Source organism: Vulpes vulpes, chromosome 11 (genome assembly GCF_048418805.1).
Source record: "Vulpes vulpes isolate BD-2025 chromosome 11, VulVul3, whole genome shotgun sequence".
Taxonomy (NCBI): Eukaryota; Metazoa; Chordata; class Mammalia; order Carnivora; family Canidae; genus Vulpes; species Vulpes vulpes.
The window spans coordinates 87,820,473-87,835,385 of NC_132790.1; the positions used below are offsets into that span (position 1 = coordinate 87,820,473).

At 40.1% G+C, this 14,913-nt stretch overlaps 1 protein-coding gene across 1 annotated transcript in view; it reads left to right on the top strand.

Moving 5' to 3' along the window:
* The first annotated feature begins 9,676 nt into the window (after nt 1–9,676).
* The window catches only part of ZBTB38 (zinc finger and BTB domain containing 38), a 147,239-nt gene continuing 142,002 nt past the window's right edge, over nt 9,677–14,913 (top strand). The window contains exon 1 of the mRNA XM_072727005.1: nt 9,677–9,885. The gene's annotated coding sequence lies outside the window, so the exon portion shown is untranslated. The remainder of the gene's footprint in view (nt 9,886–14,913) is intronic.

Sequence of the window (14,913 nt, forward strand, 5' to 3'; positions counted from 1 at the left end):
AAATTTGCTTTGAGTAGTAAGGATCATCTGTCATCTGGGCGAAGGAATCAGGACCTGCTTGCGTGTATTTCAGCAATAGAGAAAAAGTGAAAGAGAACACATTAGGATTATTATTATAATGAAAATAAGAAGAGCAATGAGAAATAAAAAAGAAGAAGAGCAATGAGAAGACCCTTTAGCGTGGGCCATAGTCCACCTCCTGACCAGGAATGCCATTAAGTGACAATGTAGGGTCTTTAAGAGCACCAATTCAATTATTCATACCAGTAAGTAATCTTGTTATATTTTTGTTATAATTTTTTTTTAATCTTTATTTATTTATGATAGTCACAGAGAGAGAGAGAGAGAGAGAGGCAGAGACACAGGCAGAGGGAGAAGCAGGCTCCATGCACCGGGAGCCTGACGTGGGATTCGATCCCGGGTCTCCAGGATCGCGCCCTGGGCCAAAGGCAGGCGCCAAACCGCTGCGCCACCCAGGGATCCCTATAATTTTGAATGTAAATGCAACATTCTGCTTTAAGAATGGCACATGTTCCCCCTTATGCTGCTATTAAGACATCTAATTCCATTCTCTTTTGTAGAACTGCTTTACACACTTGAGTTATTTCAGGGTTTAATAATGTAATGCTATTTCAAGAGTCATTTAAGGTCTTAATTGTGTATTTATCCAGGGTCTTCGTGTGCCATATGACATCTTCTAAAACTACTGATGGAAGAAAAGTAGACATATGGTCAGACCAGTGGAACACAGATCTTATCCATTATTGTTTTAGATATAGAAGATTAGCTGGACTTGTGATAGTCTTAGTTCAATGGTCATGCATCCAGGTATAACCTATAATACATTTTCTAGTCCAAACAGGTGGAAGCCATGGCCACAAATTTGGCCTACGTAACCATTATGTTCCATTAGGTGCTAACCATATGATGCCTGGTGGCCTTGTCCAGTCAATAGCAAACCAATCAGTTGCCTGTAAAGTAATGGCATGTTCACAGGCTTCTAGGGGGAGCCATCCCATTTGGTGAGTACCACTGGGCATGAATTAAGAGTATGTTTTTTTCTATTCTCAGCATAGAAGGGCCTTTGGCTTTGTTGTCCTACCGTGGGAGTAATCATATATATATATTCATTCTATATTTGATATAATCCTTCCTGGGTGCATCAATAGGAAGGACTAAGTAGTCAGGGAATTCATTGTTGTGAACTTATCTGTAGTTTGACATATTCAGTTAAAATATTGGTAGTTTAAGGATAAGAGAAAGGCCACTTATGGCCTGGAGAGTCACGTGTAACATTTACAGTATGCCAGGAAGAAACATTCTTTTTAGTAATAGGAATATCCCTGTATGTGCTGGTAGTGGGGCGATGTGTCATATTGGCTATGTGTTGATGCAAGTAATGTCAATCTGTACCTTGTAATGGAGAAACCCACCAAGGGAAGCCTGAAGTGCTTGGTATGGACAGTAAGCCACAAATCCAGCATGAAGATTGGTTTTGTAGCTCAGTGTAATGTTGTGCCGTTGTAGAAAATAGTTACCACTTAAGTATGGTTTAAAGATAGCAAAAAAAAAAGACTCGTTTTTTCTTATCTCATTGTTTGAAGAGGAATTTGAAGTCTTCCACTGGTTCATGGAAATATGAGGACACATAGTCCAGTTTGTTATCATCCTGTGAAAGGAGGTATGTGTTTAATTCTAGAAATAAAAGCCCATGTCAAGTGACCTTTTAGTTTTACCACAGTGAGAGTGCTTAATATGACCCTGTAAGGTGCTTTCCATTTAGAAATTAGTTCTAAATTGTTTGCCTTCCAACCTTTTAAATAGACTAGGTCTCCAGGGTTTACTTGCAAAGAATTTTGAATTTCCTTAGGGTCCAATTTTGGCAGTACCTTATTAGCATATTTGTTAAGAGTTTTATGGATTAATCAAGTTTATAATGAAAAACGTGACAGATTATTATAATCTGGGTTCAAGGATGAGTCAATGGTAAGGAAGGGTCTCTCATATACTAATGCGAAAGGGCTTATCCCTAATCTTTCCCATGGAGTAGTTTTTATTCTTTAGAGACCTATTGGTAAAAGAGTTATTCAGTTTTCTTGAGTTTCTATGCTCATCTTGGTGGAATGTCTTTTTAAATTATGGTTAGCCTTGGGGCACCTGGGTGTAGCCTAGTCAGTTAAACCTCAGACTTGATTTCAGCTTAGGTCATGATCTCAGGGTCATGAGGTCTCTCCTTCTTCCTCTCCCTCTGCCTTCCCCCAACACACACTCTTTCTCTACAATAAATTAATAGTAAAAAATCCATAAATTACGGTTAGCTTTTTAAACTTTGCCTGGTGATTGAGGATGTCAGGCTATATGTAAAAAATATTTCATTTTAAGGGTTTGGGGCACCTATTGAGTTATTTAGGCTCTAAAGGATGGGCCATTATCACTTTGAAGAGATCGAGGGAGCCAGAACTCGGGGATGATTTTGCTTAATAAAGTTCTTGTTAGTTCAGTAGCCTTTTCTGTCTTGCATGAGAAGTCTTCCACCCATCCAGTAAAGGTAACTATATAGATGAATAAATATTTATATTCTTATAAGGTGGCATTTGTGTGAAATCAATTTGCCAGTCTTCCACAGGATATGTTCCACATATTTGGACAGGTGTTAAGAGGGGGTGGTCATAATGCATCTTCAAAGTTTGCATGCCTTTTGTAAGATGGCTCTTAATCCTATTCTGTCAAACAAGGGTTTGGTGAAATTCCCTAAAATTTCTCTTCCATATGAGTAGCCTGGTGCAGGCCTGTTGCTAATTTCCGTTTTTCCTCAAGGACAAAGATTCCTCCTTTATCAATCTTATACCATCCCTCCACAGTTTAGCATATCTTTCCCCAAGTGCTCCATCGTTCTCCTCCATAGTAAAAGTGGGAACAACAATTTTTAAGGGATTTGAGACTGGTATAAGACATAACTAGTTTAGTTCGAGCTGCCACTTTAGCTGCCCAATTGTCTAAATTATTTCCTTTAGATTCTAAATTTTTTCCCTTCTGATGTCCCCTAAGATACATTACAGCAACTTTTTAGGGAGACAAACTGCCTCTAATAGAGTTACAATTTCAGGTCCATATTTAATAGGGTAATTATGACTAGTTAATAACCTCTTCTCCTTCCAGATGCTACCATGTGCATAAGGCACAAGGAAGGCATATTTTGTATCTGTATGTATACTGACTCATAGGCCTTTAGCTAACTGGAGACCTCTAGTGCACTTCTGCCTTTGGAGCTCAAGTATTGGTCGGTAATGGGTTGGTCTCAGTAGCTTTCATTAAGCTAACAATTGCAGATCCAGCCTTTCCGTGTCCTCCTACTGTCTGTAAACCAACTATTGGCATTATCTATGGCTTGATCTCTTAGACCTGAAAGCTGTAATAGACTAATTCTATTATCTCTTTACAGTCATGTTTAGACATAATAGTAGCATGCTCTCGGCCAGGCATGAGGTATGCCAGGTTTAGGATTTAACAGGTTTTGAGAACAGTATAGAGAGAGTCTAAATATAGCTTGATATTTAGCCAATGGTCCCCCTGTCATCTACTGATATCCTTTAGTTTCTAAAATTCCTTGAATCTGATGAGGCATCATCACTGTCAATGGCTGTCCCACTGAAAGTTTAAATGTTTCTATTAGTAGTGCAGTAGCTGCTATTGATCAGAGACATGATGGTCATCTTTGTAGGCTACATTGTCAATGGCTTCGGAAAAATATCATGCCCTAGTTTTTATGCTACTATTCCTAGTTCTTGGTCCATACAAGCTTCGAATACCATACATAAATGGCTGTCCTAAGTTTGGTAGAGCCAGAGCCTGGCTGAGGATAATTTAGTTTTTAGTTGTTTAAAGGCCTCCTGTTGTTCTTTTTCCGATTTTAAAGGCTCTTCATCTGGCCTCCTAGTGGCTAAGACTCCAAACTCTGGAATCCATAGGCAGAAAAATGCAGCCATTCCTAAAAAGATTGAGTTGGTTTTTTTGTAGCAATAGGTCCTATTCTATTGTTGCTCTTTTTCTCTCAATTGACAGGGAACGATGCTCAGGAGTTAATTCATATCCTATGTATTGTACCTTCTGTTTAGAAATTTGAGCCTTTAAAGATAATATTCCATATCCTCTCTCTCCAAGAAAGTTTAGTACAATGGAGTTATAGTCTGAGGACTATTTCATGGGGCTACATGTTGAAGTATCATCAACATATTGTACTGTTGTTCCCTGAGGCCATGTAAGATCTCTAAATTCTCTACTGAGTGCATTGCCAAACAAATGAGGACTATCTCTAAATCCCTGTGGTAGGACTATCCATGTAAATTGGCATGCTTGATGTTCTCCTAATGGAGCCCATTCCAAGGTGAATAGAGACTGGGTCTCTTTGCTTAAGTGGATACAAAAGAAGGCATCCTTTATATCAAGCACTGTAAACCATTCTATATTTGAGTCAGTATAGTATTTGAGTCCGTGTAATTTAAGAGTTTGGTACTATAGGGTGGATCAGGACTACAGCTTCATTTATTGCTCTAAGGTCGAGTACTATTCTGTACTGTCCATTAGGCTTCTTAACAGGCAAAATGGGAGTATTATAAAGGAATTGGCAAGGTTTAAGAATTCCATATTTAAGAAATTTACCTATAGGTGGTAGGAGTCCAGCCCTGGCTTTTGTTATAAGAAAATATTGGGTTTTGGTGTGAAATAGTAGCAAGATCCTTTAGGCTTAATTTGATGGAGTGGGCCTGTATGTCTTTCCTGGGATATCACAGTTCCTAGCTTATGGGTCTACTTGTTCCCAAATGTTAGGGAGGATTAAGGATGAATGTTTGGTTTTTTTTTTTTTTTTTTTGGCCCTCAGGGAGAAGAGACTATCCTGTCCAGTTAGTTTGAACTAGCTTCCCAAATTAAACGTGAGGTGCCTTCCCAGTAGGGGAGTGAGACAGGACGGGAAAACCAGAAAAGAATAGGTAATTAATTGGTCCTCAGATTTACAGGTTAAAGGAAAAGTTTGTAAATACGATTTAGGTGCTGCTTCTATTCCAGTAATTTTGTTTAGAAAGGCAGGTCAGGCTAGAGTGCTGAGCAAGAACAGAGTAAGTAGCTCCTGTATCAATAAGAAAATCAGTGAACTTATCTCCCACATCCAGGGCAATCTGGGGCTTGGCTGTCTTGATGTTCAGAGGAGCCAGACCAGCCTCAGCCCAACTATGCCATCTCTTCAGGTTGTTGCTCTTGGGTTGGGAAATGAGTTCTTGTCTTCCTCCCTCTCTCTCTCTCTGGAGACAAGGACGATCTCTTTTCCAATGTCCCTCTGCCTTGCAGGCAGGAAATGGCCCTGGCTAAGAGCATTTATTTGGATATTCTTTACTCCAATGTACAGTTTGGCCACACCTATAGCATAGGGTCTTACCTGTACTTCTGTCTGATACTAGCTTCTTCTGCTGCCCCTGGTTAGCCTGGCATTGTGGGGGATCTGCAGTAGTGGCAGCCAATATTTGAGCCTGCATTCTGCCTGTATTTTAGTCCTACCGTCCTTCTCCTGTTTTATTATTTTTTTAAGATTTCATTTATTTACTCATAGGAGACAGAGAGAGAGGCAGAGACATAGGCAGAGGGAGAGGCAGGCTCCCTGCAGGAAGCCCAATGAGGGACTCGATCTGGGATCACAACCTGAGCCAAAGGCAGGCGCTCAACCACTGAGCCACTGAGGCACCCACATTCTCCTGTTTTAGAGCCATATCTCTGTTATTAAGGACTCCAGAGGCCATTTCTAATGGCTACTGGATTGGAGTTTGAGGGCCTAGGGCCAACTTTGCCAGTTTATAGTGAATGTCTGATGCTGACTGGCTCATAAAATGCATACTTAAGATAGTATCCTTTGTGGTGTGGTTTGGTCTAAATTTGTGTGTTTACAAACTGCTTCTATTAAATGCCCCTGAAAGAAAGCTAGAAATTCAACATTTTCCTGGGTCACTTCTTTAATTTTATCAAAATTAGCAGGTTTGGAGGAGGAGGCAAGATGGCGGGAGAGTAGGGGGCCTCGTTTCATCTGGTCCTCCAAATTTAGCTAGATAACTTTCAACTGAACGAACACCTATGAATTCAACCTGAGATGTAAAGAAAGAACAGCTGGAACGCAACAGAGACAAAATTGACAGGTTTAGAAAATCCTCTTTTCATTTCCTCCAGTAAAAGACGACCATGTGGTCTTGTCTTTCCCTGCCAGGTCTGTCCTGTTGGCAGTTCCAGTGAGGATCAGTATTAGGAACAGCATCTCCTCCTACTGAATAATGATTTCTATCCCTAGTTGCCAGCTCACCTGCAAATTCTTGTGCCCCAGTCCAAATCAGGCCTTTTCTTCTGGGGTACAGTAATGTGTTAGAATAATATAGATATCCTGCCAGGTTAAATCAAATGTTAGAGACACCTGGTGAAATCCATCTATAAACTTGGATGGATTCTCTGAGTATCATCCTAATTATTGTTTTATTTGAGCCAGATCTGACATGGAAAATGAGACATGTACCTTAATTGTGCTCATTTCCCCATTTGCTACTTCCCACTATGGGTACAATGCTGCCTTAGTCTGAGTATTTGGTAGATATGATGTTCTGCTTCTAGTATGTCCCACTGGGCTTTGAGCAGAAGGTTCCAAAGGTTTATGTGGAGGGGGAGTTACTAAGGGACCTCGACTGGCTTGTGGGCTTATTTTGACTTTTTCTTCTGCTGTTTATCTTATTTGTCTGACTCAGTTGGTTTCTTTGATTGGGGTGGTCTGTTTAAACAATCATTGTGGGGATCCCTGGGTGGCTCAGTGGTTTAGCGCTTGCCTTTGGCCCAGGGCATGATCCTGGAGTCCCGGGATCAAGTCCCACATTGGGCTCCCAGCATGGAGCCTGCTTCTCCCTCTGCCTGTGTCTCTGCCTCTCTCTCTCTCTCTCTCTCTCTCTCTCTCTCTCTCATGAATAAAGAAAATCTGTAAAATAATAATAAACAAAAAAACAACATTGTATGAAAAATCTAAAAGTGAGGGGCCTTGGAATCTTGGCAGATACATCCTACAAGTCTCTCTTAGATTAAGATCCTGACTCAGTGCCATAAAGGCTTGGATATAGGGCACTTTGGTCCATTTTCCCTGACACCTGCAAAAAAGGTCTAATTGATAAATAGTATTGAAGCTTAAAGACCCACTAATGAGCCATTTTTCATCATCCTCCAGAGAATATTGAAGCCAGGCATTGTTATAGAAAAATATGAGGCACTTATTTAAATCCTGTTGTCCAAATTGATTCCATTGTGCTATGAGACAGCCCAAAGAGTAATCCATTGGGACTGAGGAAGTTGATTCCATAATTAATCCCCCTATAAAGAAGAGAGTGCATTAACTAACAGTCCATTACCAAAATTTCCTTCCACTTCTGAATGGCACACCATCAGAATATTGCTTCCTGGGGTTCAGAGTGGTGGGAAATGCTCCTTATTCTTGACTCTTTGTGTACCTGAGAAAGGATGTCAGCCTTCCTTCACTTCCCCATTGCATCCTAGGCTATAGTGGGTGCTGGTGAACAGACTGAAACGCCACGGGATTGGGGCTGCCTCTTTAACATTTTGAGGGAGTCAATATATTTGGTAACCAATAATAATGCCCTTTGTAAACATAGGTCTAGTATGAATGGATGGGGTAGAGGTCCTAACCTTTGTTAAGAAGGGGCAACTATTTTGAATTGTATTAAGCATCATATATCTAAGCTGAAAGTACTTTCAATTTGAGAGCAGGACCAAGAATGCAAATAACCCTTGGGTAAGGATAAATGAGAGACATGAAAAAAACAAGAGTGTGGAACTCCTATTTAATCTGGGCAACTTTCTTGGAGTCTTTATCCATGACCCAGCCCCAAGAGAGCAGTCCCTTATTAGGTGAGTAGCACAACTACACAATAGCTCTGATTAGTCCCTTTCAAGAAGCATGCTTCCAGATGTATTTGGATTTTATACTTATCAAGGGATCACACTGGGTTATTCAGGAAAAAACCTTACACGAGAGTTGTGAGATTGATGGTTGTCCAAACAACTTATGTGGCCGTCCTATGCCTGATAAGAATACATGAATTAAAAGAACAGAAAAAACAAGGAGAGTCTGATTTCTGAGCCTAATGCCATCATAGCCAAAGTAATACTGTCTAGTGGGGCAGCAGGGTCCATCCTTTCCCATAGTGTAGCCACCACCAAGAGGTTCTCCCCTGAGCACTCAGGCAGGACACTTTCCAAGGGGTCATACTATTCAGAACATCTCCAGAAAAGAACAAGTAAGAAGTAGAGGCTGGAGAAATAAAAGAGACTTACCAAGCTGTACAAAATCTTTTGGATTCACTCCATAATCCCTGTATAGACCACTAAAAGTATTACAGGGTTGCTGAGCACAATGGTCAAGGCCTTAGTAAGTTTAAGTACCATGGGGATAGGACCCATGGACAAAAAAGAGTCATATGGATTGATATGAGTAGGGTTATATGGATTGATAAGTATCTGTTAAATAGATGACATTAGATTAGATATTGAGTCTGGGATGTCCAGGAACTTGAATTCAATTTTTAGAGGTCAAAACAGGGAAGAAATCAGAAGTCCAAAAGCTGAATCTTAACTAAGTACAGAACAGCCAAGAGTCTTATGTTTCCTTTTTTTTTTTTTTAATTTTTTTTAAATTTTTTTTTTATTTTATTATTTATGATAGTCACAGAGAGAGAGAGAGAGAGAGGCAGAGACACAGGCAGAGGGAGAAGCAGGCTCCATGCACCGGGAGCCTGATGTGGGATTCGATCCAGGGTCTCCAGGATCGCGCCCTGGGCCAAAGGCAGGCACTAAACCGCTGCGCCACCCAGGGATCCCCAAGTCTTATGTTTCCTATTAGGTCAGGACTAGAGGTCTGAGTATAGATGAGCCTGAGCCTAAGGATGTGGATGGTGACATGGTCTTGCTAAGTAAGCTGAAAGAATGAAAAGATGGGGAGACAACCTCAGATTAGGGAAAGTGTGAGGGAGTAGGTGACAGTTTTTTCCACTAAAAGTTTCTTTGGGCCCTGGTATCCCAAAGAAAGTAGCAAAACTCAGCCAACTCAAGTTTTAACAGTCTTTTCTTTGTACAATCTCTACCTAAATTCCAGTTTGTTGTTCAGTGTGCCTCCTATATGCTGAGGAATGTTAGAGTCCATGAGGGCATGCTCACCGCTGTATCCTCACCATAATCCCTAGGAGAGTGGCACTCAACAAGCATTTGCTGAATGGATCAATAGATGTATGGTGTGGATAGATGTACGAATCTGTATTGATCCACTATCCAGTGCCCACTCCTCCTTCCCACAGTGATCTGTGATTCCCTCTGTGATAGGTCCATTTCTCCAACCATCTGCCTCTTCATAGTTCTGAAGGTCCTTAGTCATTTGGCTAAAATGCCGTAGCTCTGGAGACTAGGTACTTATTAACTAAACCGTTGTACCACTTGTTCTTATAGCCTTAAATTAATTTGGGTTAATTCTTAACTGTTTCCTTTCTGTACATATGTCATTTAATGGTTTGCCTTTATCTGATTTTCCTCAATTTCCTGTGCATTTGTGGTTTCCTACAGGAGCTCTCTACCAGAGGCCTCAGGCAACCATACCAAACAAGCGTGGGCATCTGAGTTTTCTCAGAGGACTCTCTAGGTGCTCTGGGCCTCATCCAACTGATGTCCATCCCAACATTCCCACCCAGGGTTATTTTTGCTAGAGGAGGAAGAATGCCCTCCCCAGATCCAGTTCTTGGGGAAAAGAAGGATTGTTGATCTAGCCAGAGCCCACAAGAAAGGAAGATCACTCTGTAGCAACTAAAGGTGGGTGACTTGCTTTTTTTCTCCAGTTCAGTGAAAGTGGTCCATGTCTGCTTGCTTTCCCATTAATTTCATAAGTGTGTTTTTTCCATGTGATCTCTGGCATAAAAAGGAAGGAAATATTTTTAAATTGATAGAGTAAGCTTCATAGGGAACCAAGAGTCCATCCATCATTGACTTCCCAACCTCTAGCATAGTGCCTGATAGGTAGATATTCAATAAATGTTTGATGCAGGAAGGAAAGGACAGTAGGAGGGAAGGAGGGAAAGAGAGAGAAGGGATTGGAGAATGGGCATAAATGGAAAGAATGTTCATGTATTTTTCAGAAATAATGTGATGATAACATAGTAGTGTTTCCAAAGCTAAGTGAGTGCACTATCACTGATACCTAAAATATATTAGGTCATTTTGCAAAATGAAGGATGTATTTATAAAGATAAAGTAATAATAACAGCCAGAACAACAATAAATGTACTACTTGGAGCATAAGCATAAAGATAACAGCAGGGATCATAGTTTAAAATAAATTCAAAACTCTATAATGTAACATCTATTTGTTCTATTTATGCCAACAACCAAGAACTTTATGTATAAATGCAAGCTGATCATGGAGTGATAGAATTGACTATAACTGCTTGGCTTAGTATTTAGAAAAGGTTAACCAATTAGAAATGGTGTGCTGGGGAAATTTACAAATGTCTAAGCTTCCTGCTGTTGAGGGGGATTAACCACACAGTAATTCAACAATGCTCAAAAGCATTTAATACGTCAAGGGAAAACATCTCAGTGTGCGGTGGGGGGGGGGGGGGGGGCAAAAAAGATGAAGGAAATTAGCATTTTTTTTTAAGTATCAGTCTTTTATTTATTTGAGATCATACTGGCTATACAGTTGAAGTCCAGCAAGCCAGTCTAGGTGACACATACTTTGCAAAAGAACACACCACAGTGGCAGAAGTAGAGGGAAATAATTAAGACATATAATTTTTATAAAATCAGGATCTTATAACTAAGGGATTATTTCTTCAGCAATTCAAATAGCAACATACATTAAAGTTCATAATATTAGGAAAAGCCACTATAATTTCATGTTATTTTAATTTCGGAAAAATAAAATATAACCTAGGAGAAAATCTAAAAACATCTCTAAAGCAAATTCAGGGAAGCTTTCTCTTGCCCACCTGTGCAAAGATTGTGTCATTGAGGTGTCTAATTTGGTTTGAAGGGTTTGCTGGAGTAATTTAGACCATCATCATCAGCACAATTGTATTATAAAAGAAAACTGTTGGTAACGTGACTAGCACAAACAAGAAACGAAAAACAAAAGCCAAACCCACCATCTTATTTGCTGTGGGTTGTTCCCAAAGTTATAATAAAATGATCCAGGCTTTCCATATACAATACATTTTACCTGTGAAACTGACTAGTGCCAGAGTTCAGTAAATCCCAAACTTCAGTCAGGGATAATTTTTACCCTACCTTTTACCAGGCATACTGCTACTGACGTGTTTTTTCTCTAAGTAATATTAAGTTTTGTTTTTGTTTTTTTAAGATTTTATTTTTAAGTAATCTCTCCACCCAATGTGGTGCTTGAACTCACAATCTCAAGACCAAGAATCACATGCTGAGCCAGCCAAGTGCCCCAAGTCAAGTTAGTTTTTTGACCTACATTTTTAAAAAAGATTTTATTTATTTGTTCATCAGAGACACAAAGAGGCAGAGACACAGGCAGAGAGAAGAAGCAGACCGTCCGCAGGGAGCCCGATGTGGGACTCAATTCCAGGACTCTGGGATCATGTCCTGAGCCAAAGGCAGATGCTCAAACGTTGAGACATCCAGGCATCCCTTGACCTAAATATTTTTACAAGGAAACTTAGTGGATGTTACCACCTAAAATCATCTCAGGCATTCTTTGGAAAATACTTCAATCATGTAGTAATAATCATAATCATAATCATAATCATAATCATAATAGTGATGATAAGTTAAGACTATTTCCAAAGTAATTCTGTGAAATAGAGACAGATTGGTAGGGAAGAAATCAGAGTCCTTAGAGCTCATGGGAAAATGTTGGGGTAAATCATATGCTCAGATTACAGTTTATTCTTTGAGGCTTTATTTAAGAAGTGAGTTAATATTTACATGACATTGAACTTCAAAGTCCAGGCAATAAAGTGGAAAAAAGAGTGAGAGAAAAACAGTTTGTGTCACTTCCTTGCTCTTCCTTACCCTGTGGTGAGCCACTGGAGAAAACCAAAGTGGAGGGCTTGGGTCTTAAATTACCAGAGTTGAATAATTTCTTATTAAGTTATAAAAATTTATTCTGCTGAAATGCATGTGTTATGTTACCTAACTCACCTTATACTATTCTTGGTGGAGTTTGATTATGTCTTTAAATAGTAATCTTTCCTTAGTGCGAAATTCTTTGCCTTTTTTTGTAGGGATGCAGTCGCTGGTCATGTGTGTCTTTGCCATGATATTCTTGGCTTATAGAAAAGAGTGCTGCTATTATAACAAAGTAGGACATTATCTGTATGAGGCAATGAACATTACCAGTTTTCTCGAGTACTTCCTTTCTGATTCTTCTTGTTGAGGGGTTTTCACTCATTCCTGACTTTTAAATTAGGGCAGCCTCATACATTACACTAGCAAGATGGACAAGGGATGGGCCATGTAGAAGACATCATTCTGGGCTTGACTCAAAGGGAATCATCATGCCCGAGACAGTAGTAAACCAGTGGCTACCTGAAGGGAAGCCACTACTTGCATTTTAAAATCATCATGTAGTGGCATCTGGATAGCTCAGTTGGTTAAGTGTCTGACTCTTAATTTGGCTTAGGTCATGATCTCAGGGTTGTGGGATGGAACCCCGAGTCACGACCCTCTGATCTCCACACAGTGGGGAGACTGCTTGCTATTCTCTCTCTCTCTCTTCACCCTCTGCTCCTCCCCATCCTCCACCCCAAAGTAAATAAATAAATCTTGAAAAAATAAAGTCTGGTCATGTAGTATTTTGAGATTGCCTGTGTTTAGATACATTTGGAAATGTTAGGCCCCATAAAAGGTCCCTTTAAAGTCAGGCTCCATAGTTTGACAGGTCTATGTGTTCATTTTTTATTTTTTAAAGATTTTATTTATTCATGAGAGACACAGAAAGAGAGAGGCAGAGACATAGAGGGAGAAGCAGGCTCCCTGCAGAGAGCCTGATGCAGGACTCAATCCAGGACCCCGGGATCACTACCTGAGCCAAAGGCAGACACTCAACCACTGAGCACCCAGACATCTCTAAATAATTCCAGTTTAATAGTGAGAAAAACATCAGACAAACCCAAATTGAAGGAAATGGTATAAATAATTGACCCAATATTCCTCAAAACTATCAGAGTCTTCAAAAACGAGGAAAGTATAAGAAGCTATCTATCGCAGCCCCGGGGAGCCTAAGGAGACATGACAACTGAGTGTAATGTGCTCATCCTGAATGCTTTCCAAGAACAACAACAAAGAGACATTACTTAAAAAACAAGGAAATGTGACTATGGACTTTAGTTAAAAATGATGTATCACTATTGATTCACTAGTGATGGCAAGCTTACCACACTAATGTAAGGTGTTACCAGTAGAAGAAAGTAGAGTGTTGCGTATATGAGGATTCTCTCAACTATCTTCTCAACTTTCCTCTAAACCTAAAACTAAAATGAAAAGTTTATTTTAAAAAAGCTGTTATATGCTACTGATGAATTAGTGAGCTCTACATCTGAAACGAATGGAGTACTATATGTTGGCTAACTGAATTTAAATTTAAAAAGAAGAAATAAAGCTAACTTCCAGAGAAACCACTCTGGAAAACTACTGAGACTCTCTGTGGCTCCCAATATTTCCTGAAAATCCTAGGGAAACTTTATAAGCACATCCAGAGTTAGGTTGTGCTTTTGGGGCTCAGCAGCTGAGCCTTCGGCCCAGCATGTGATCCTGGATTCCTGAGATGGAGTTCTGCATCGGGCTTCCTGCATGGACCCTGCTTCTCCCTCTGCCTGTGTCTCTGTCTTTCTCTGTGTCTCTCATGAATAAATAAATAAATAAATAAATAAATAAATAAATAAATAAATAAAATCTTTTAAAAAAATAAAAATGTAAAAACAAAACAAAACATGGTGAGCAGAAATAACTTTAAAAGCTCACCCCATCCTCTCCCCAAGTTCGCCTCTCAAACTCAGTTCAGTTCATTTCACTTTGAGCAGCACCAGTTTAGTGACATGTCTGCATGTTCTTCTCCTCGGGTCTCTACTTGCCTGGGAGAGAGCATACAATCAGAATCTGATTGTAATCATACAATCAGAATATGATCCATGCTGGTTGTTTGTTTTTAATTTTAAGAACCAAGCTCTAGATGAAGCACAAACAATTCTATTTCTAGAACAAACCATAAAAATTATAAACCTCGGTGCCATGTAACAGTGACAGGAAGGGGGCCAAGCATTAGGGATGGGGCAGAGGAGAGCAGAAGTAGAAGGACATACAAAGTGGCTTAATTTCCTTGTCTATGAGAATGGAAGCCACACGAAGCCACTTTACACTGATAGGTCAAGAACTAGAAAATTAAACTTCTGTTGCTTTCCTTTTGATTGGACAGCTTTTGCAACTGTTTGAATTTTTAAAAACCAGGTACATGTTATCATATTTAAAAATTTTAGAAAACTGGTTGGAATAGAAAATCTGTAAAGGGGAGATTGCCCGTTTATTGTAGAAGAGGGGCTGTACTGTCACCAGGAAGTTGGTTTGAGTCCCCTCCTTGTGTATGGGGATGTGCCCAGAGGTGAACGTGTCCAGTGTTGACTGCAGCCAGTGACCTCAAGGAGGTCTGGCCTTCCCGTCAGTGCTGAGTCACTGGCTGAACAGCAGCTGACACGCTCTCCTGACTATAAGGCACCACAGGTGCCCCCTCCGCTCAGCCTCAGACCTCAGGAACAGCCCCCTGGGAATCCAGCGGAGGTGCTGACGAGTCCAGCACAACCTCCGGAAAGCCTTCCTCCACCA